Here is a 22,040-nt window from a genome sequence, read left to right on the forward strand (position 1 = left end):
CCCATTATGATAGAAGCCAAACTTGAGATTTTATGGTAAGATCGACATTTTTTTAGGTCATTATCAGTCATATATATAGATGCATTTTGTCTAAGTACTTCAGAAAAACTAAACATTTAAGAGTAAGTCAAGGTGATATAATTTATATTGTAATAGTATATAGCAGAATAAGATATGAATTGGGTTATAGATTGTGTTTTAACACGTATATTGATCTATATTGTCCTTTTACAAGTCAATTAAATTTAAAATAATTTAAATACAATATTAGTCAATAAATTCTATTTGTTCCATTGGAACTTTTACATGTTCAACAAGTACCTGGAAGTCTTATGATCTATGAACATATAAACACTATGAAGGAAGAAAATCTTAAAATAATTGTTTAACAATTTTAATAGAAAATATATAGGCCATAATTTTATTTTCCATATTGAATGAGGTTAATTTTTTAAGGACCTTAGAAACTTTTTCAAAAATATTATTCCAGAATAACCAATATTTGGGCCAAATATTGAACTTGATTTTGTTATGATTGAAGTATGTAACTTACGGAAAACAGTGGCCTCATTATTGATTGTACATGTCTGAAAATATATAATAAAAAGTCTCCCTATAAAAATACAGGAAAAAAAAAGTAGTTAAACCTATAGGGTTGTTTTTTTCTATTAAAATTGGGACAATTGTTATTCAAAACTGCATTGTGAAAACTTCCTCTTACATGAAAACTAGTGTTGTTAAGCTAAGTATAGAATTCCTCTAGAAGACACTCATTTCTGAATGGCATGCACATCCTTCTCTCTCTGTCTATGTCTCTGTCTCTCTCTCTCTGTCTCTCATCTGTATACACACACACACACACACACACACACACACACATTTAATTGAGGTAGATGATCATGAGTTCATTCACACCTTGTTTTTAAATTTGTCAGTGCCATTTTTATTTATAAGGGTCACCATATAAGACACATGAATAAGGCCCTACACAGCTGTATGTGGCAGCCAGATCGAACGGCAGCTTGATCAGGAAAATCAAAGAGGCAAATTTATCCAAACCATTATCAAATTGAATTATAATACATTTATCGACTGCTTTTTACATATAAAACTTTGCTGAGCATTGTTAGAAATATTATGATGTAATACCTACTTAGGAATGGCATTATTATTTTTTTTTTTGAGAAATGACTAAATAAAAGAAGTTAGAAAATTAGAAAGTTAAAACTTATTTAAAAACTTACTTAATAATAGTTCAAGCAATGTTCAGTGTGACATATGTTTAAATGTCTTGGGTAGAGTAAATAACTTGATTGAATGGAAGGAGATAGTATCTCAATCATCTTTAAAAAAAAAAAAATTAGGGTTAATTAAGGTTCTCCAGGGAAACAGAACCAATAGGATGAGAGAGAGAGAGAGAGAGAGATTTTAAAGAAAATGGGGAGTGGGAGTAGCTGGAAAGTCTGAATTTTGCAAGGTAGATGAGCAAACTGGAGACCCAGGAAAAGGAAGAGCTAAAGTTGTAATTAGAGTCTGAATGCAGTCTAGAGACAGAATTTGTTCTTCCTTGGAAAGTTCTTTTTTTCTCTCTCTCTCTCTCTCTCTTAAGTCCTTCAAATGATTTGATAAGGCCAACCCATGCTGTTGAGGATCCTCCACTTTACTCAAAGTTTATCAATTTAAAATTAATCCCATATAAAAAAAATACTTTCAAGGATATCTAGATTGGCTTTTGATCAATTATCAGGGTGTCATGGCTTAGCCAAGGTGACACACAAAATAAATCGTAATACATAGCATCTTTTAAGCTATTTTAAATAATATTTGGCTGAAAGAAATATCTGAAATCTAGTTCAGTGCTCCCAAATTCTCTACAAGCCAACATATCAAAACTGTAACACTTAGTTGTATATTTGAATAAAAAAAACTTTAGAAGTCCATGTGATAGAAATAATTATCTTATTATCTCCTGTTTCTAATAACCTTATCTCTATATGACTTTCAAAAGAAATGACCAGTAAATATTCAAAGTGCCTGGATCTCAGATTTATAATTTTCTGTCCTCTGTACCACAGTTTCCCCTCCTCCCCCAAGAATTCAACTCAATTTTACATTACTCCTCATCTGTGGGATTTTTTGTTCTCATGGAATCTCATTTTTTTTTTCTCATGGAATCTCATTTTTAGTCTCTGGGAAATCAGAGACTATGTCTCTGACACGTAAATGTCCGTCAAATGTGTTAAATGAATTTGCAAACCAATAAAATTTTTCATAAATAAGTATTTTTTATTTGGTCACCATGCTGCTCTCTGGCTTTAGTCAAGAATATTACCAGAGGGGTGGTGGGGAGGACAGAGAGGTGGGGTAGATGGGGTAAAAGGGACCAAATATGAGGTGACAGAAAGAAATCTAATTATGGACAGTGAACAATGCAATGCAATATATAAATATGCCTTACTATTGAATTGTACACCTGAAACTTACCGGATTTCATTAACCAATGCTGTCATAATAAAAATAAATAAGTAAGTAAGTAAATAAATAAATAAATAATAAACAAAATGAATAAACAAACAGAACAAACGAAAAATGAATATTACTGGAAAGAGTTTTTCTAATGCAGTAATTATTGCCTCACTCCTCAGTCCCCTGTAGATATCTATCAGTTGGAGATTATCTAAGTTATGATGCAAACGGACATTAATTAATGAAAGATCACATTTATCATGAAACATTAATTCATTGCCAATTTTTTTTTTTTTTTTTTTTTTTTTTTGCTGCTTTCCATTTCATATCGAATGCGTGTATTTTTCACTTAATTTCCAGTTAAATGTGAGAAGTTCTGCTCCAGGCCAAAACAATATGTGACTTTTCAGTTTGGAGCAGAGGGGATTATAAATGTTTCACCTGACAGACCTCATGGAGAAAGCTGCCATCACATACCAAACATGGTGCACAGCCAATCAAGATTTCATAGTCTCTGAAGGGAGTTGCAGTGAGGAACTCAGGATCTCTGGCCTGGTCATGCTCTTCTGCATATTTGCATTTGTAGCCCCTCTTATCTGAGGCCTTGTCTGCTGGAGACTCTGCTGAGGTCTCCTTATTGGTGAGAGAAGAGGAAAACACCAAAGACATCTTTCTCCCATCTTTGACTCAGTGCTCTCCCAGCTCTGATCCCTTACCCTCACCCCGACCCCAAGGTTCATAAAATTGCCACAGCCTTTTGATCTGGGCTCCCTCAGTAGTAGGAAGCCCCTCGCATTTGTGCTGATCTACCTGCCCCTCTATCGCTGTGCTGTTTTATGCGGGAAGACGAAATAGTGGCAGTTGGTGTTTCTGGGGGTCTAGCCTCTTGCTTATAGTGTTGCAGGAAGTGATTAAAAGCTTACCTCTCATTTTTGGCTTGTTGCTTTAACTGGCTACTCCAACACTTGGCAGCTCAGCTCACTCTCCAGCTCAGCTGAGCTCCTAACAAAATGTAGTAATTAATTAAAATGATAACTTCAAATCAAAGCTCTTGGTCAAGTCACACTTACTTTATACTGGTGGGTGTTACTATTTCTCCCTTGAGCCAAGTTAATAAAGCTCCACATATACTTCCACAACTAATTTGGAAATATTTTCTATATTTCATCAAATTATCATAGTTTTATCATCATCATTTCAACTCTATTGAAATAGACCTAGTGAAATTTTCTGCAAAGAAATCAACTTCTCCCCCTGATGCACACCTGCATTCATTTATTCATTTATTATTCATTAAAACATTAAACAAATATGTATTGAAGAAAGTCTGTATGCTTCGGTCTGTATAAAATTACCTGGGGCATGGCTATCACAAAGATGAATAAGACAAGATTTATATTTTCAAAAAAGTTTGAGTTTGATATAATTTTAAGTACCTTATTAAAGTATAAAGAAACCTTGATAAAATCATAAAACTTTTTTTTTTTTGGATAAGTAAGAGAAAAAAATGGTAAATAATGGTTTAGGAATGGGAACAACTTATACAAGAGTATGAAAAAGTCACAGGAGTATAAAAATGTGTACCATGACAGTGAATAGTGAAAATTCAATACTACTGGAAGAGAAACTATAATTGGTGAAAGATGAGATCAGCAACAACCATGCATTTTGATGAATCTTAGGTATCATGCTTACAAGTTTTAACTTTATCATCTCAGAATGGGGTAATAAGAAATGTGCAAATGAATAACTAATACAACAATTATTTTTAAGTTTGGGTATTCTGAGAACCTTATAGATGATGTACGGTAATAAAGATATAAGTTATTATAAAGAAAGCCACTTAGTAGTATATATCAATAGTGAAGCCAAAAAAACCAGTAACAGTGTTTTTTTCTTTTTTATCAAAAGGCCTCGTTAGTATAACATGTGAAGCCTTTAGAAAAGATAGATGTTTAGATACAAATTTAGATTTTCTGAATTTGAATTTTAGGAGAGACCTCATTACGTGTATATTAAAATTATCCACAGGTTTATCTATGCTTATAATTTGCAAAGAACCAATAGAAAATTGCAATGAACACAGAAGACAGAAATAGATTAAACACACTTTTCTGAACTGGAACCAAAATACATTGATGGTGAAGTATAATGTTGTGTCGACTATGACTAAGTAAACACTGATGATATATGAAAATATTAGAACACAAGAGAAAAATCTTTGAAACAATACAAAAGAAATTCAGTTTTCAGTATAAATGTTAGATTTTGTCAACATGATAAACTGCAAATTAGTTTAATTCCTCAATAGATTCCTCACTACGTATGTGCATTTATACAGTTTTAGAAATATATGTTTTGTGTAAAATTACTTATATGTTTCTGCTTTTATTTATGTGATATTGTAGTTTCCATAATATGTTGACCAAAGATATTTTCTTTATGTTCAAGTATGAGAAAGATTTGCAGAGATATTTCTTTTTGTTTGTTTTAATATTTTAAAACTGTATGACTGGGTTCATACAGTTCATTTGAGTACTTTGCATGAATGGGTAACTAACTTCAAGATTTGATAGCCAGTGACATGATTCCATTATGAATCCTCAGGATAAAGCTTCTCACTGCCTGTAACAGGTGATTAATTTCTCATATGATGTTTACTGTCATCTCATAAATCTCCCTGGATTTTCATGTTTAACTAATTACTTTTTTTCCCAAGTGAGGCATCTAATTTCTATAAAATTCTTGAAATAATCTGTTCATAACATGTATTTCTCAAACCATATCCTCATTTTATATTTCTGTTTCATGTGATACATACTTTCTAGGAATTAAAATATTTTCCTGGAACTTGATATATTTTTAGAAATTTTGATATTTTTAAAGTCCAAATTATATGAGATAATTCTTCTAAATGTATCAAAATGATAATACACATTTGTATATAGCTATAGAGGTGTTATTATTACAGTTATTTAAATATTAATATACAATTATGACAGTTTAATTATCTATATTGTTAGGTAATAGGCAAGCAGATGTGCTAGAATATATTTTTTTTCTATTTTATCAGTGTAAGAACTCTAAGAAATCACAATGGAAACTTTTAAAAATGCAAAAATTCTAGATTTTTATATTATAAAATGGCTTCCATCAATTACCAAATGGGCTTGGAACTAGTTATTTTGTGAATGGCAATGACTTACATTTGAAAGCTCACAACTTCCTTTCGGTAGACAGGATTTAAGATGCTTTCATGATTCCTATCCCCTGCCGTATAGCCCTGTATCACACTCCTTTAGTTCTAGCAAAACGTATAGCCCTGTATCACACTCCTTTAGTTCTAGCAAAACCTGTGATTTTGTTAGTAATCGGTTGACTTTGATTTCATCAGAAAGGAGACGATCCTTGTGGACTTTTTAAAATCAAGCAAGCCCTTAAAAAGATGGATCCTTTTCTGGAGTCAGAGACATTGGAAGTTGAGATGACCCATGTAGGAGGCCACCTGGCTAAGAACTGTGAGTAGCCTCTAGGAATGGAAAGAAATTTAACTTTGGGTGGTGAACACACAATGAAATATGCATATGATGTATTATTGAATCGTGCACTTGAAGCCTATAAATTTTATTAACCGATGTTACGCCAATAAATTTAATTTTTAAAAAGTAGGAGTTGAAAGTGATTCCTGTCCAACAAATGAAGAGAATGAGGGCTTTCCTCTAAATACACACAAGAAACAATTTTGCTAAAAATGATTTGAATTTAAAAGAGAACCTTCAGCTCCAGAAAGGAGGGCAACTTAGGTGACACCTTGATCTGAGCCTTGTGAGATTCAATTCAGCTATGCACGGATTTCTCTAGAAACTGTGAGACAGCAAATAGATGTTGTTCTAAGTAGTGAAGTTTGTGACAGTTTATTAGATGACACTGAAAAACTAATACTCTTATTTTTTTTCCTCTGGAAATGCTGTGTGTATGTACAAATATAAATTGGGAGTTATACCAGACATTGAGAGTTATACCAAAAATGTAAAGTCTCAAACTTAAAAGTGGCCTTGAAAACTATGCTTTTTCTGTTCATCACAAAAGCATAATTCAGTTATCAAAACAGTATTGTCTTGTTTCTTCTTTGACTATCTTATTTCCTTTCCAGTTGGTATTATCCTGTTTTAAATCTCTTTTTCTGTTTGGGTTATATCGGGTAGGTTATTCTATGAAAAAGGACAGTAGCCAACAAGTAGACTGGGTTTCCTCAGTGAATGGAAAGTGAAGGAAGAAATACATCTTTTAACTTTAACATTAAATTACTTTCAATACTAAAAATGGAAGGCATTTCTTAAGGATTTATTAACTGTGGAATTCACAAAAATAGTGTTACCTTAGCAACTCCTGACACAAAAATTAAGCTGTCAAAATCTCGATCATTCAAAAGGGGTCACTGATCTTCGTGTCAACATAGCAGATGAAAAAGAGCTGCAGAGATGTACTTTGCCAGGTTTTTGAACTCTAATAAACAAGCCAAGCTGTGTTTATGAACTCCCTAAAATAGACAAGTTGAGAATACAGCAGCATCTCTGTGTGCCAAAGTGGATTTACAGGTAGTTGGACATCACACACAATAACAAAGGAGTCTTCATTTACTCCCTCCTTTTCTAGGGAGGAATATCAGATGTCCACAGAAAACCAAGCAGAGACAGCCCCATACTGGCCCAAAGTAATGCCTTTATTACATTGTCTGTCACTGAAAAGAGCTCCATTAGGTTAGTGTTTCTCTTGAAAAACTCTGGGGTGCCTTATGCAATGAAGCATGGAGAGAAATCAGCATGAGATTCTGAAGTCCTTAAATATAGCAAGTAAAGCTATCACTGGTGTTATTTTGCTGAGATAAAAGAGAAATTGAGAACTTAAAATATATATATATATTCCAGTGTAACTTAGTTCTCCAAAGCAACTCTGAATAGGTAGCACAAATACAAAGGTAGCTAGCTTAGCTCTTAATAAACAATATTACTGAGGAAGTTTTTCCAGAATATACAATTCACGTTTTCATTGAAGGCCAGCTTTTGACCATGTCATACCATATATATTTTAGACAAGTAAGGTGGAGAGGACCAGATTTATTTCTGGTGATTCATTTGTCTTTCAGAAATATCTTATTTTTTAGACATCTCTCAATATGTTTGAAACAACAGCATTTCTTCACTGCTCTGGGCATCTAATCTTGGTACCAGTTGTGTCAGCAAAAGAAAGTCTGTTTCAGTTTTAGCACAGCTCAACTATGTTTCATTTTGAGTGCATTTCTGTTCCTCTTTTTATTCTTGATTGTGAAAGAATGAATGTATGGTTGCTCAGTTCTTTAGCCCGATGTTGGCTAACAATGGCTAAACAACAGTTTCCCAAAGATAGATGCAGTCCACTCCCTGGAAGCTCTGAGTATATTTAGTTTACAGTGCAGAATGGACTTTATAGATGTGGTTAAGTTTACAAACATTGATACGCGAAGATTATCTTGGATTAACCAGATTGGCCCATCTAAATACATGGACCCTTAAAAGTAGAAACATTTCTCCAGTCAGAGTCAGAGAGTGGTAAAACAAAACAAAACAAAACAAAAACAAAACAAAACAAACAAACAAACAAAACTAGGGAAGAGTGATTTGAAGTATAAGAACAGAACGTCAGCTGCTGTTGCTGGTCTAGTGGGTGAGGCAGCCCATGTGCCAGAAATGCAGGCAGCCTCTACCAACTGAGAATAACCCCAGGACTAGAACCAACAAGTAAGCAGGATCTGCAACTACATAAATCTGAATAAGCTGGAATTGAATGATCTTCCAGAACCTCTAGACAAGGACCTAACTCTACTTACACCTCGTTTTTGGTCTTATTAAACTCTAAGCAGAGAAACCAAAAGATCAGATTCTGACCTATAATACCTGTGATAAAATAATTTTTTATTGTTTTAAGATAGTAAATTAGTGGAAATTTTCATGGTAGCAATAGAAAAGTGATATAACCAACTGAAAAGAAAACTGCTCTGTCATGGCCTTTGGTCTCTGACTCAGTCTAGTCCTAAATTTGATACTTAATGGTTGACTCTAATTCCTACCGTTTTTTTTGTTTTGTTTTGCTTTGTTTTGTTTTGTTTTGTTTGTGCTTCTTCTTGCTATGGTTCTAAGTATGCGCAAGTATGTTTTACATTTCTACTCCAACTGGAAATTCACTTGATATTATGGTAGTTACCTTCTTACTCTAGGAAAGATTTTAGGAAGTACAGTATTATAACTATATACACTGTTGATCATACCTGAAAATCTAAGCACTGTGATACTCACTAGTGTGGTCATGTTTCTGAAGAAAATTTCTCAGAGGAGTGTTCCACAGACCAATGAGATAGACCTGGGCCTGGAGCCAATTCTTGAAGTCCGGCCGGCACTAGATATCCATAAGGAGTCTGGATTGTGACCACAATGAAAGAAAACAAGCAGAATACTAACATATTGCATTTGGGCACAGTCTATTGTAAGCTAACTTCCTGACCCGAATCTTGAGGAAATAGTCAATTGTTATCCTAACGTTCTTTTCGTTGAACGTAGATATGATGTCAACTGGCAATGGCTGCTTCTTTATCTTCAGAATGTTAATTGTTGATGCTTCCTTATTCTCTTCCTCTCCTTCCTTCTGAATATTGTAAAGGTACATAATACACACACACACACACACACACACACACACACACACATATATTCAAACACCAGTGACTATGGGATTGTTTTACATGTTCATAATTCAAAGACATTTTCACACTTTGGAGATTATGTTCATCTAAATGTGTGAGAGAAAAAGGACACAGTCATGCATAGTTTAACAATGGAGACAGTCTGAAAAATGTATCATTAGATAATTTTCTTGGACAAATATCATAGAGTGCACTTACACAAATAGAGCCTACTATACACCTAGGCTGTATAATATTGCTTACTGCTCATAGGCTGCAAACCTATCCTGCACGTTACTGTACTGAATATTGTAATCAATTGTAACACAAATACAAGTGTTACAATGTGTATATCTAAACATATCTAAACACAGAAAAGTACTGCAAAAAAATATGGTATAAAAATAAAATCGATATACCTTGATAAGGTACTTATCATGAATGGAGTTGCAGGATTGGAAGTTGCTCCGGGTGAGACAGCGAGTGAGTGCTGAGTAAATGTGAAGGCTTAGGACATTACCGTGCACTATTGTAGACTTTATAATCTCTGTCCCACAGGCCTTCCCCCTGCTTCTTTCTGACATGTTAAGGAATAGAGCATCGAAGCTCTCCATGAACGGGGATGTGGGCTGGGCTGATTGGAAATATGGAAAAACTGTCTGGGTAATGTGTTGATCACTATAATAGTGACCATCAAAGGGAGTGAAAGATGGCCAAGATCAGTAGAAATAAGAGACCAACATGGAGAGATAAGGGGACATAGGTGTTTGTCATAGCAATGCAGTTTTGGCTATTGCATGTTGGAGCAGTGGTCATATTAAGAAAATTTGTGGTATTTTGGATCCGTTGACTCTTTTTGGAACAAAGGACTCTCTCTGGTGTTAAACTAATGTAAGAAATAAAACTTATTTATGCTTCATGTTATTATGATGAAAATATTTCTTAAGTACAAGGATAGGCTTGTTCTATACTACCAAAGAAAGTTTTTACTAAAGTGACAATGGAATTTCATATTTGTACAGGAAGCTCCTATAGACTTGTGTTTTTGTACAGGATCTTAGGTCCTCAACAAAGAATTAACAGAAATATGCTCTGAAGACCACCAGCAAGCTAGATCTGGGAGGACTATAGCATCCTCTGAATATGTAGGCCTGTGGGGACAGGCTGCTCTGTGCTGACATAGATCAGTGGCTGTCTGATTGTGATGTAATCCGTGCACTCAAAATTAAGGTCCTGTGAGTAAGAAGGAATCTATTGTCAAGCCCTACAGATATTGCTACCATCAGAGAAAAATAAAGTCTTCCAGAACCATATATTATTCTATTTCCTATAGGAAACTCAGCTAAATTATAATCTTATGAGATCATTCTCATATATCGAGTCTGTAGTTGACCAAAACATTGTTCTGTGGTACATGACTATATTATGTTGATTCTCATTTAAAGAACCAAGCTTATGTGATAGGTTAGATAAACTAATATGCAACCTAAGTTTTCACTTGTTCTTTCATAAAATCAACATATCTTTAAGTAATGGCCACTATGACAGATACTAGAGATATAGCAGTAATATTAAATCTACTTCCATGGAGTTTTTATACTACAGGAGAAAGGCAGATATAAAAGAAGTAATGTTATAGTGGAAAAATCTCCATTGTATAACAACATATAAGAAAATTGAGGTATTTTGCGGCAAGGCAGATTGAGTTAAGATAAAAAAATTTCTGAATGAAGTAATATTGACTCATATAATATGACATAATGATTCAATAAAAACTAATAGTGCAAATTCATGGATAAAACAAGAAAGCGAAAGGATCACACACACACACACACATACATGCACAGATAAAATTAACCTCTTACACATACATATGAGATTCCAATGAAATACTTGTAGAGCAGTTTAAAAGTTGTGTTATGTAGTAACAAAGGCTTGTAAACTATTTTTTAATGAAACAAATGATTAAGAAGATGTTGAAGACTCTCCATACATTACATTTTGTTCGTTTTCCAGAAATTATCATTACAGTAAATTCATGGTGATCAGAAACTCTGAATAAAATCTCCCAGATAATCTTTGGGAAAAATAACTTTTACATATATGATGCTCATGAAAAAGAAAGTAAATGAACTGACTGCTAATAGTGTAAATATTGGGATGATTCTTTAATATTTTTTAGTATAATATTATTGGCAAATAATTATACTCATTGAAATCTTCCTTTCGGTGACAGGAATAACAGACCTTTCATTATACTTTGACATAGGGCAAGGCTATTTGACAAATTCTGCCCCATGGGCTGTGAATATAAATAAGTCACTTTCTGGTGGAAGTATTTAATTGTTGATGTAATATTATCTACTACCTTCCCTTGCCATGCTAATGCTGAAGAAGCACAGTAGTTGAGAGAACGGAACCATAGAAACCTATACCTCAGTGGCATCCTATACCACTGAGTCATCACTGGAGCTCATAGAGCCACTCTATGTTGTGTATGAGTGCAAAATAAGCTTTAACTATCTCAAGCCACCCAAATCTGAGGGTTTTATCTTATGGTAAATGGTTTAGCTTATTTTAATTTGTACATTATTTTAGTTTTATATTTTATTTTAATTAGGAATGGTTTAATGGTTTATTGTTCTACCTTCATTTTGAGGGTCTAGTTGTCCATAATTATTCCATATTATTGATTACCAAATAACATAAGAGCTCAACTGCATTTGTTTCAGCTCTTCTATTAAATATAAGCTTAATTTAAGAGTTCCACTGAAAAGACACTTCCAACAATTCTATGTTAAAGTCAACTTTTAAATGGCTCTGAAAGTATTTTAGTCTACCATTTGAAGTTTATAATTGGATAATTAGGAAGAAAAACTGCATGCTTTCATATATCACATAAACATGACAAGTGAACTTTAGGATATTAGGCCATAAATATACAGAAAGAGGTTAATGCTCAAGTTGCATAAACTATTTAAAATAGGAAACAGAAGGTTCACATTTTTTTGTTTGTTTTATTCTAAAATGGTCACTGTTGACTTTCTTAAAATATTGTTTTCTTAAAATATTGTTTCATCCTCCCTGTGAAAATTGTTCTTAATTTAATTATCAAATCCTCTGATTCTGCTTTCAAAAATTCTAAATAGGATCAGTCTCAGTTTTTCTGTACTCAATTTGTTAAAATCCTTTATATTCAAATTTAAAAATTTATTTTTATTGACATTTCCTTCTTCCTTGAGAACAGTCAGCCAGTCATTAAGTCATCAAGGTTCTTTTCTTAAAATATATGTCATATTCTTCCACACTTTTAGTTCTCATAGCCAGTCTTTGGGGTTATCCTAAATCATTCCTAAAACTTTACATAAATTAATATCTCTCACATAAGACAAACTTCCTTCGTGGTCTCCATACTCTTATACATCTTCAAACTGCTGAATATAAATCTTTATAAGCATTGTTTGAATGATTACAACTTTCTTCCCAATGGCCTTTGCTGGAGTGTGTGTGCTCTCTCTCTCTCTCTTTCTCTTTCGTTCTACTTAACAAAGTAAAAATATATAATTCTAGTTTACAAGATTATCTACAAGCTCACAGTTCCAGTCTTTTATTTTATGCCATTTTCACTTCAGTCAAAATAAACTATCTCTTTAAAAAACAACTTTATTTTCCACATCCATGGCCTGGCTCTAATGATTTTTATATTTATTCATCTATACTTCAAGATATGCTTTGTATGTTTAGTCTTCCATAAATGTATATACAAAATTTATAACAATGATGCTATTCTTTAATGTAATCAACCCTTAAATATCTCTTACTATAAGCCTTTTAAAGGCAATTTGCTATCTATATATTTGTTTTTTTCTTACCGCTGAATATATTTTTTAATGTTCAACATTTGATAATGGTGACTCAAAACAGCATGACTTATTTATTATAAAATATTTCATATTTTACTTGTATAACTTCAAAAGTATAAAATTTTGTTGTCCATTTTATAAAAAATAACAACAAGAAAAGAAAATGGCTGCGTTCGTATTCCTCAACTGTTTAGAACTGAAATGATATTGACTTTTCTGAAAGTTTCCCTCTTGGAAGAATATATGCTTGTCTCTGCACAATAGGCACAAAATAATAATTAGCATTCGACAATTCTGCACTGAGACTTGGAGTCTCAAATATTCACTGAAGTAATTTACAAGGCGTTTGATAAGGTGAACTGATGATTAGATGTAGGTTAAGTCCCAGCATAAACTTTCTCAAATTGTTCTACTAAATTCAAGGCACTGATTAAGAGAGGATTAAGTGGTGTTCAAGAACTACTTTATAATCTGTAGGGTAACACAGGGCTATTTTATTTCTTTATCCTACTTTTCAAAGCTATTTTAGGCAAGGAGTAGCTCACATACCTATTTAATTTTTTTATTACTTTTTTTTTAGTTTTTACTATATTTAGGCATTGCATACACCTACAGTATTCTGGTTATTTAAGACTAATGGGTTCTTATCTCAATTATAGAAATAAGTAATTTTCAGTTTGTATTACACTCAAATGCTGCTTGTATTCTTAGGAAAGATTAAAGTTATAAAACTATTTTTTTTACTAGCTACAATATTTACCTTTAATGGGTTACTGAATAATAATAGGATTTACCAAGTTAGCTTAATTAATATAAAAATTGCAGTTCATAGTCAACAGATTATACTCTAACATTTTAGCTAGACATGACATAAAGCCCTTCAAAATCTGCCCCTGCTAACTTCTGCAAAATGAGGTCCTCTTTTATCTCTTGAGGATCACCAAGCTACTCTTTCTTTTTGAATAACACACTGTATTATTTTTGTTTACCTTTTCATAACTTTAAATGTTTGCACTCCTTATTTCCTCTATATTTTTACCTGAAATGTCTTTTTTTTTTCCTACTTAGGAGATTTTTAAAAACTTCTCTATGAGAAGTGTTGCCAAAATAGTGATAATTCTTCATTAGATTAAATTAAGAAATGCTATCAATTCTTTAAGAAAAGAGAACATGTAAAACTTATATTATCCAACCTTGAGAATCCTGAATATAACACTTTGTGATATCTATAATAAATATTTAATAAATATTTGTTGACTGAATTAATCGAGGGAGAAGGAACTACTTGTATTTAAAAATAGATGTTTAGAAGTCAGAAAGATACAATACGATATGAAAGGCTGATATTGTAAGTACAGCTGGGTAGGACTTAGATGATTTTTTTAAATGTGTTTCAGGACTCTTTTATCTATTTATCTGTCTGTCTATCTATCTATTTGTCTGTCTGTCTGTCTGTCTATCATCTATCTATCCTCTGTCTGTCTGTCTATTTATCATCATCTATCATCATCGTCTATTTATATTTCCTTCCTAGAGGCAGAAAGATAGAAACACACCTATTATAGAGGTGCTCCTTTGATGAATTTTAGAAAATTCAATGTCTACATAAAATATTAACAATATAAATTAAAATGAAGAAAAAAATACTATATGTAAACTATGTTGTTACTTACCCAAGTGATTTCTCATGAATTATGTTTATTTTTGTTTAATTTCCAGAAACAATAGACAGTACTCTAACTCCACAGTCTAAATATTTATACTTGAATGTTATCATTTGTTTTGGGGGTATTTTCATATGCCTTTACTCTTTTTTTTTTCTTTCTTTAATTTGGTTGAGTTTACAGATTGCAGGGACCTTGTCAGCTTACAATCCTTTATTTTTTTATTTTTTAAGCCTACAGCACCTGGTCTTCCTAGGTGGTCTCCCATCCAAGTATTAACCAGGCTCAATCTTGTTTAGCTTCTGAGATCAGACGGATCAGGCTTATTCAGGGAAGCAAGGCCGTAGACTGGCTTTCCTCTTTTATAATGAGCACCATTTGTTCCCCACAGGGACTCTGAAATTTTAAGTGATGATAACTTAATACATAAGAGAAAACTTTTTTCTTTTTATCTTTTTTAAAAATTTCATGTGCAGTACCTTTTTCTACCCTCTTCCTCTATCCACTTGAATGTGTTCTTTTGGGAGGAATTTTCAAATAGGTAAAATATTAAAGAGTACAAATACACTAAACAATTTTCTTTTAGGTATTTTCTCAACCAGATCATATTTCTCTTTAATTATTTGTGAATCATTCATGAACTTTGACATCTCATGTTAATTGATTTTCATGTCAATCGGCATAGTGCCTGCTGTATTGCAGATATTGAATGAATGTAAAAATTAACTAAATGAATGAACGAATGGATGAATAAACTAAATATTCATTTAGATTAGTGGTGAGAATTATTTTCTCAAAAGCAGTTTAGAAATAAGAAAAGTAAGCTATTTACAATCCATTCAGAAAGTTTGTTATATCAGTCAGACTTAATGAGGAAAGAGAAACCACATGTTTAATATATCTGCATGAGGAAAGTTTAAATATATATATGTACTGTAACAGGGAATAAAACTTACTGACCAGTAAGAAGTAAAGAGAAGTTTAAAGGACATAGGAATAATAGATATAAAAGTCAGCCATTAATCCTAGAATTGAGATAGAGAGCATTCAGGGAGGAGTACACATCTGTAACTCACTTAATGACAGAGAAGTCACTGTGATATTGCACTGGTGGAAATGCCCTGGAGGAACTCCCTAAATGATAAGAAGAGGAGTTCATATAGACGTATATCAGTGAGATTAAAAGACATTTTGGCTTGGGGACCATTACAGGGGAATTCTGATAGAAACTATGACACCTGGGTGCTACTAGCTGCCATCACTGTAGGAGTCTGACGCTAAATAAGCTGTGTGTACTGCAGACGCTCAGGCCTGGGGATGTCACACATCATGTGTTGGAGAAACCAACACATACTATAAGAGACTACCTCTCAGAAGTTGTCTGCACTGCAGAAAGAAGTTTGGTTCTTTAGAACCCACCTTGTCCCAGAAGTCCTACCACAGAAAAGCTGCACACATTATAGGATCCAGACAGGGGAGAAACCATGTTACTGTAGTAGCTGCTAAAGGGGAGCACGCAAGAACGAAAACAAAATCACCTTTCCCTTTGAAGTGTCTCTAGTGCTTTCTACCGACAAAGATCAACATCATTCCGGTTGTCGAAGGAAAAATATTAATAGAACTAAGCTCCATTTCCATAGAGCAGGCAATGAAGGATGAATTTGGAGCTGAGAGGCAATCATTTGATAACTGACACTCCTATTACATGAAAAGTGAATGAAGAGAGAAGAAATAACAAAGTGAAATTTAAAGAGCGTGAACTCAATAACTAGAGAAATTATCTGTTTGCTTTATAGGAACCACAATGCTTAAGAACAAGAAAACAAATAAGAAAAGAAAGGAAGGTAAATGGTATAAGATAGAAAATAAATGACAATGAAATCATAAATCCAAGATCAGGTGAAAATGTGAACAAAATTTAAAAATATATATGCATTTATTTGCATTTTTAATAATGAAGAGGTTTCATACTAAGATTACTTTTCCATAGTTCTGTATCTACAGTCTTTGAAAATATTATTGAAATACACATTTTAGAGTAGTTATAGATTTTAGATAGCAAAGTGTTAAGAAGTTACATTGCAACATCAGCATAAACAGTTTTTGATAATTATAGTATTTAAAATTCTAAATATTTTATAATGTACCACGTTTTAGAGTAGTTTTAGATTTTAGATAGAAAAATGTTGAGAAAGTACATCACAACATCAATATAAACTTTTAAAACAATTATAGTATTTAAAATTCTAAATATATGTATAATGTACCTATTCAGAAGATGAATTTAACAACCAACAGCTTTAGGAATGCCCAACATTAGCTAGGTTTTGTAATTTCTAGACAGTATGGATAATGTATGAATATACTTACTTAAACATTATGACTCATATCTCTGAAATATGTGAAGAGCTATGCAACGATAAAAAATAAATTTCCTTTTTCATGGGAAATTATCACTTGTATATGTTAATAGGAATTATATATTATTGAATTATATTTAATACATATTTACTCATAAAGCAAGATTATAGGACCCATACGTTGAAAAGCAAATATCCTCTAAGAATTTACCACGCAGGGTTTTAAAAGTTATTAGAATTTCCTTTCAACCAAGTTTAAGATATGCCTTAAACAAGTTATTAATTCCTGAGCCTGCTTGTTAACCAAGGTTATATCTTCCACAAAATAGATATACTTTAGGTTATTATTTAATTGGGAAATGCTAGCAAGTCATAATCTCAATGATTTATATTTTCATTATGTGCTTTTTTTCTTCTCACTATACAGATTAATTCCAATTGGATCTTAGTTGAAAAGGGGAACATATCAATGATATTGGCATGAAAAAAATTAAATAAGCATTTTAATGGTTTAATATTTGGTATTTATGCTATTTAAGTTAAGCTGTTGAAAAAAGTCAGAAAGAAAATATATTTATAGCTATATTTATAAATTACTAGTTATTAAAACACATTATAGAAATAATATAGAAATTTTACTAATAAAGAAATAATATGATTATGTAGTAAAATAATGGAAAGATTGTTTTACTGTTAGCTAGTAAAAATATAGTATGTTCTTTGGGGACAAAACATTTTTGACCACTGTTAAATAATTGAAATAATTCACAGACAACCAATAGTTTATTGAGACTGTAAAATAATTATTTTACCTTGAATCTTTTATAAATCACAATTTTAAGTACTTAGACCAACACAGTAAAAATACAGAGAAAAGTATTAGTAAAGCTAAAAACTTTATATTTTAGCTTCTGCATTACGTTGTTTAGATATACTGACAAGTTAAATAAAATTGGTGTATGGTATGTCTCCGCAGGGATTATCTGAGCTGGAACAGAGAAGCCTTATTTGCTGTTGATAGCGATGACATGGGCTCTATGAGTCCTAATCTTCACCGACTTCAGAAATATAATTTTGTTAAAACAGAACACTGTTGTTTTTATCCTTACATGACAAGAAAATGTGAGCAATGCTTTTGTCACCAATATATATTAGGCTGCCTCAATTACAAACACACCGTCATTTTCCATTTGTGGTAAAAGTAATGTGTTCCATTACTGAAATGTATTACTTGAAAAGTACCAACGTATGTATCCTGTGATTATTTTGCCTTCTACATCTTGGTATCCAAGCACCAGTTAGTTTGTATTTTATTCTTTTTTGCTCTTTTTCATTTCGTGCTTAGATTTATGGTAAAGTATTCATCAATCAAATTGGCATTGCTTTTAGTCACATTTAGGGGAAGAAAATGGTTGAATTTAATTAGCAAATGCACATATTTTACTCCTACGTATGTAACTGTAGGCCCCGTTGCAGTGTTCATAGCTTACTTCAGAGGCTTTCTAAAGGCTGCCATTATTTATACAAGTGCATTTGAATGCTTTGGCTATTAACACTTGAAATGAAAAGAGAGATGCACAAGGATCTTCTAGAAGTTTTAGCATGCCAATACTTGTACAGCTGCTACTTAGAGCTGTCCTCAAATAGTAGACTACTTGACTGCCACTGCCAATTGGATTTACTTAACTATTATTTTCCTTTAGCCAAAGGCACAGAATGTAGAAAATCTGTATCTAAAGGCTTTGGCAGAAGCTTAGCTATTTATCATTTATTTGAGTGAGTATCAAGCAGGCCAGGTGTACTATTTATTTTAATGAAGCCAATATTGAGAAGGGAGTTCAGAATAACAATATAAAGCATTATTCACTTACTTTGCCCCTTGTTTGCAGTTGCAAAAAGGCTGCAATTCTTTCGATCATAAAACAGCCTCGGCTTTAATTCATTTTCACAAATGCTGAGAATAGAGAAACCCTTCTATTTAGATACTGCTCATATTATATTGTCCTTTTTTAATAGAAAGCTTTCTCTGAGAAAAATTATCCGCTATATTTTATGATCTGCACTATGCCGAGAACCACAAGACACGACACACACACACACACACACACACACACACACACACACACACATTTTTCTTGAGGAAGAAAAAGTATTAAAGTTCAGACATGATCTAAACATACTGTATATTCAAATGTGGAATCAGTTTATGGCAGTGATGTGGAAGATGATTTCTAAGTCCCTTACCGTCTTCCACTTATTTAATGTTTGGTTTGAATCTAGTTCCTCTAAATGCATCTTAGCTGTACTACTATGGGTAAAGTGAAAGTTCTGGTTAGGTTTCAAGAGGACAAGTAATAATGCTAATTAAGATAAAGATGACCAGCGTGATGCTGAAACACTATGTGGCAGTAGCAGCAGCAAGAACTCACATGACGAAGATGGCATTGTCCAGAAGACAGACACTGCTTTAACATCCGGCACCCTACTGAGCTCCTTACCCCCAATATTTGGGAATGTTCAGTGATTACTACTCCACTGCCATGTAGTAATCACATAAGGGGGCACTTCAACATTTTATCAAGCGATAAAAATACTGTAAAAATACATATTTTCTTCTAGTCTCTCAATTTTAGTTAGTTTCTTCTGTGATGTTTCTCACCCTAGTAAGAACTTTTGGCTCCATGCCTTAAGGCCAACAATTCTGAAGACACATCTAACAAGAAAGAAATGGTCCCTCCATCTACCGTCCAGGTAGAATATTTGTGCCTCTTTTGCCAGATTCTGTTCTAGATGCCATGGAAGCTTAACATCTAGTGGGAAAAAAATTTTAGAAACACTGCACTTGTTTTAAAATTATTCATATTATTATAACTTCTCATAGTATAGAGGGCTTAAAGATAGAATATATATTGAGAAAACTGACCTGTATTAAAGGAGATAGTTTCATGACACAGTAAAATACACCATGAAAAGATGTCTGTGCCGTTACCAAAATACGGCAAAATATCTCTCACAGAGCTTCTGCGTGATCTGTTCTTTTTTTGGAATGCCTTTCCCCAGAGAGTTGCCTCGTTAAATTGCTCATTTCATATGGGTCTCTGGTCAAATTTACCTCGCAAAGAAGTCTTTTTTGATTAAAACATAAGACTCCATTAAGTAGTCCTATCCTATTTCCCCTCATAGTGTTGTTACCATCGCTAGATACACACACATTTAAACATACCTGTTACATTCTGTCTCCCCACCACAGGAGTGAAAGCTTGATAGCCTTTAGAGCTCTCTCTGCTTTACTATCCCTAATGTTTGGAACAGTGCCTGGCAGAACAGTTCACACCCACTAAATATTTGCCGAATGATTATCAACTTATGTATCAACCATTTGCTTCATGAGAAAATGAGTTGCAGCCTTTTAATTTATATAGTACATGACACAACCAGTTCTGAAACTTTACACTTGACTGAAAAATACTGTCTTCTTATTGTTATCAAATCATAGGTAAATCTTCTGTCATTCTTATCTTTGTTCCTAGCTACATGTGTCTTATTTATTTATTGGTTCTGGCGGATTTTAAGATTTTCATATTATCAGTGGTTTTGAGAAATTTGCTTCTAATGTACTGGTACAATTTTCTTTATGTTTCATATGCTTAGATTTTGTTGAGCTCTTTGAATCCATAGCTACATAGTTTTCATTAAATTTGAAAATTTTTAGATATGATTTAATCAAATTTTTTTGCCCTTCATTCTCTTCTTTGGGAACTCCAGTTAAATTAGGATCTTTAACATTGTCCCACATTTCAATTAAGCTCTGCTCAATTTTTGTTTCATTTTTTAAAATCTCTATCTCATTTTTATAGTGTCTATCATTATGTCTTTTTACTCATGTTTTTTGTTCTGCAATGTGTAACTTGTTAATGTCTTTTTGTATATTTTTCATCTTATACATTATAATTTTAACTATTACAAATTTATTTTTTTATACTTTTATTTTTCTACTTAACCTTTTGAGTAATGGAATTTAGTTACAACTGTTTTGATATATGTATTTCCTAATTCTAAGATGAGTCATTTTTTAGTTTTTTTGATTGATTTATTTAAATTCTCATGGTAGGTTTTATTTTCCTGATTCTTTGTGTGCCTGGTAATTTTTATTTGATGGCAGACAACATAGATTTGGCTTTGCTCAGTGTTAGATACTTTTATATTCCTGTAGAAATTTTTGAGTTTTCTCATGTGATGTAATAAAGTTGCTGGGAAACAATTTTATCCATTTTATTTTGATTTTAAGATTTTTTTTAAAATTGAGGATATTGGCAATAATTAGTCTGGGGTTAATGAATCCTCACTACTTTAGCAAGACCTTCCTGAGTATTCTACCAAAGGCCCCATAGATCATGACGCTTTGTTATGGTTGGTGGTAATAAGCACTGTTCCATCTAATCCTATTAGGTGCATGTTTCTTTGCTCCAAGTATTCTCCTAATATGCATGCACTTACACATTCTCATCTGAACATTCATAGCTGCAGCAAATCTTCGAGATTCTCCCTTTGCTACTACTCACTCCTCACTGGTCTTCTCTCCTTCACACCCTATCATCTTTTATCCCCAATCAAAGGAATCTCATGGACTTCTCCTCAGTTTTCTCTTTCTAAACTATGACTTATAAATGTCATAAGGCACAAAACTTGGTCAATGATAAGACTCACCTTTTCCTTATTTGCAGTGATTATTATCTTTTGTTGAGTATTTTGAAATCTGTTCTTCCAATTATTTCATCTGTCTGTTGATTGCTTTAGGTGTGAAGATAAATCTAGTCTCCACTATTATTATTCCATCTTGCCCTGAAAACTTTAGCCAATGTGGCTGGACACTCTTCTGAATTAAGGAAGGCTACTAGGCTTTTATTATTTTCCTCCTGAGATGTGCCTGTCAACTTTCCTCACTTCGTTATCTGGAGCGATAAAGGTGTAT

At 32.7% G+C, this 22,040-nt stretch overlaps 1 pseudogene; it reads right to left on the reverse strand.

The window, feature by feature from the left end:
- Positions 1–14,939: 14,939 nt before the first annotated feature.
- On the reverse strand, positions 14,940–15,057 carry LOC118609244 (annotated as a pseudogene).
- Positions 15,058–22,040: the final 6,983 nt, after the last annotated feature.

Source organism: Rousettus aegyptiacus, unplaced genomic scaffold, assembly GCF_014176215.1.
Source record: "Rousettus aegyptiacus isolate mRouAeg1 unplaced genomic scaffold, mRouAeg1.p scaffold_m13_p_10, whole genome shotgun sequence".
Classification (NCBI taxonomy): Eukaryota; Metazoa; Chordata; class Mammalia; order Chiroptera; family Pteropodidae; genus Rousettus; species Rousettus aegyptiacus.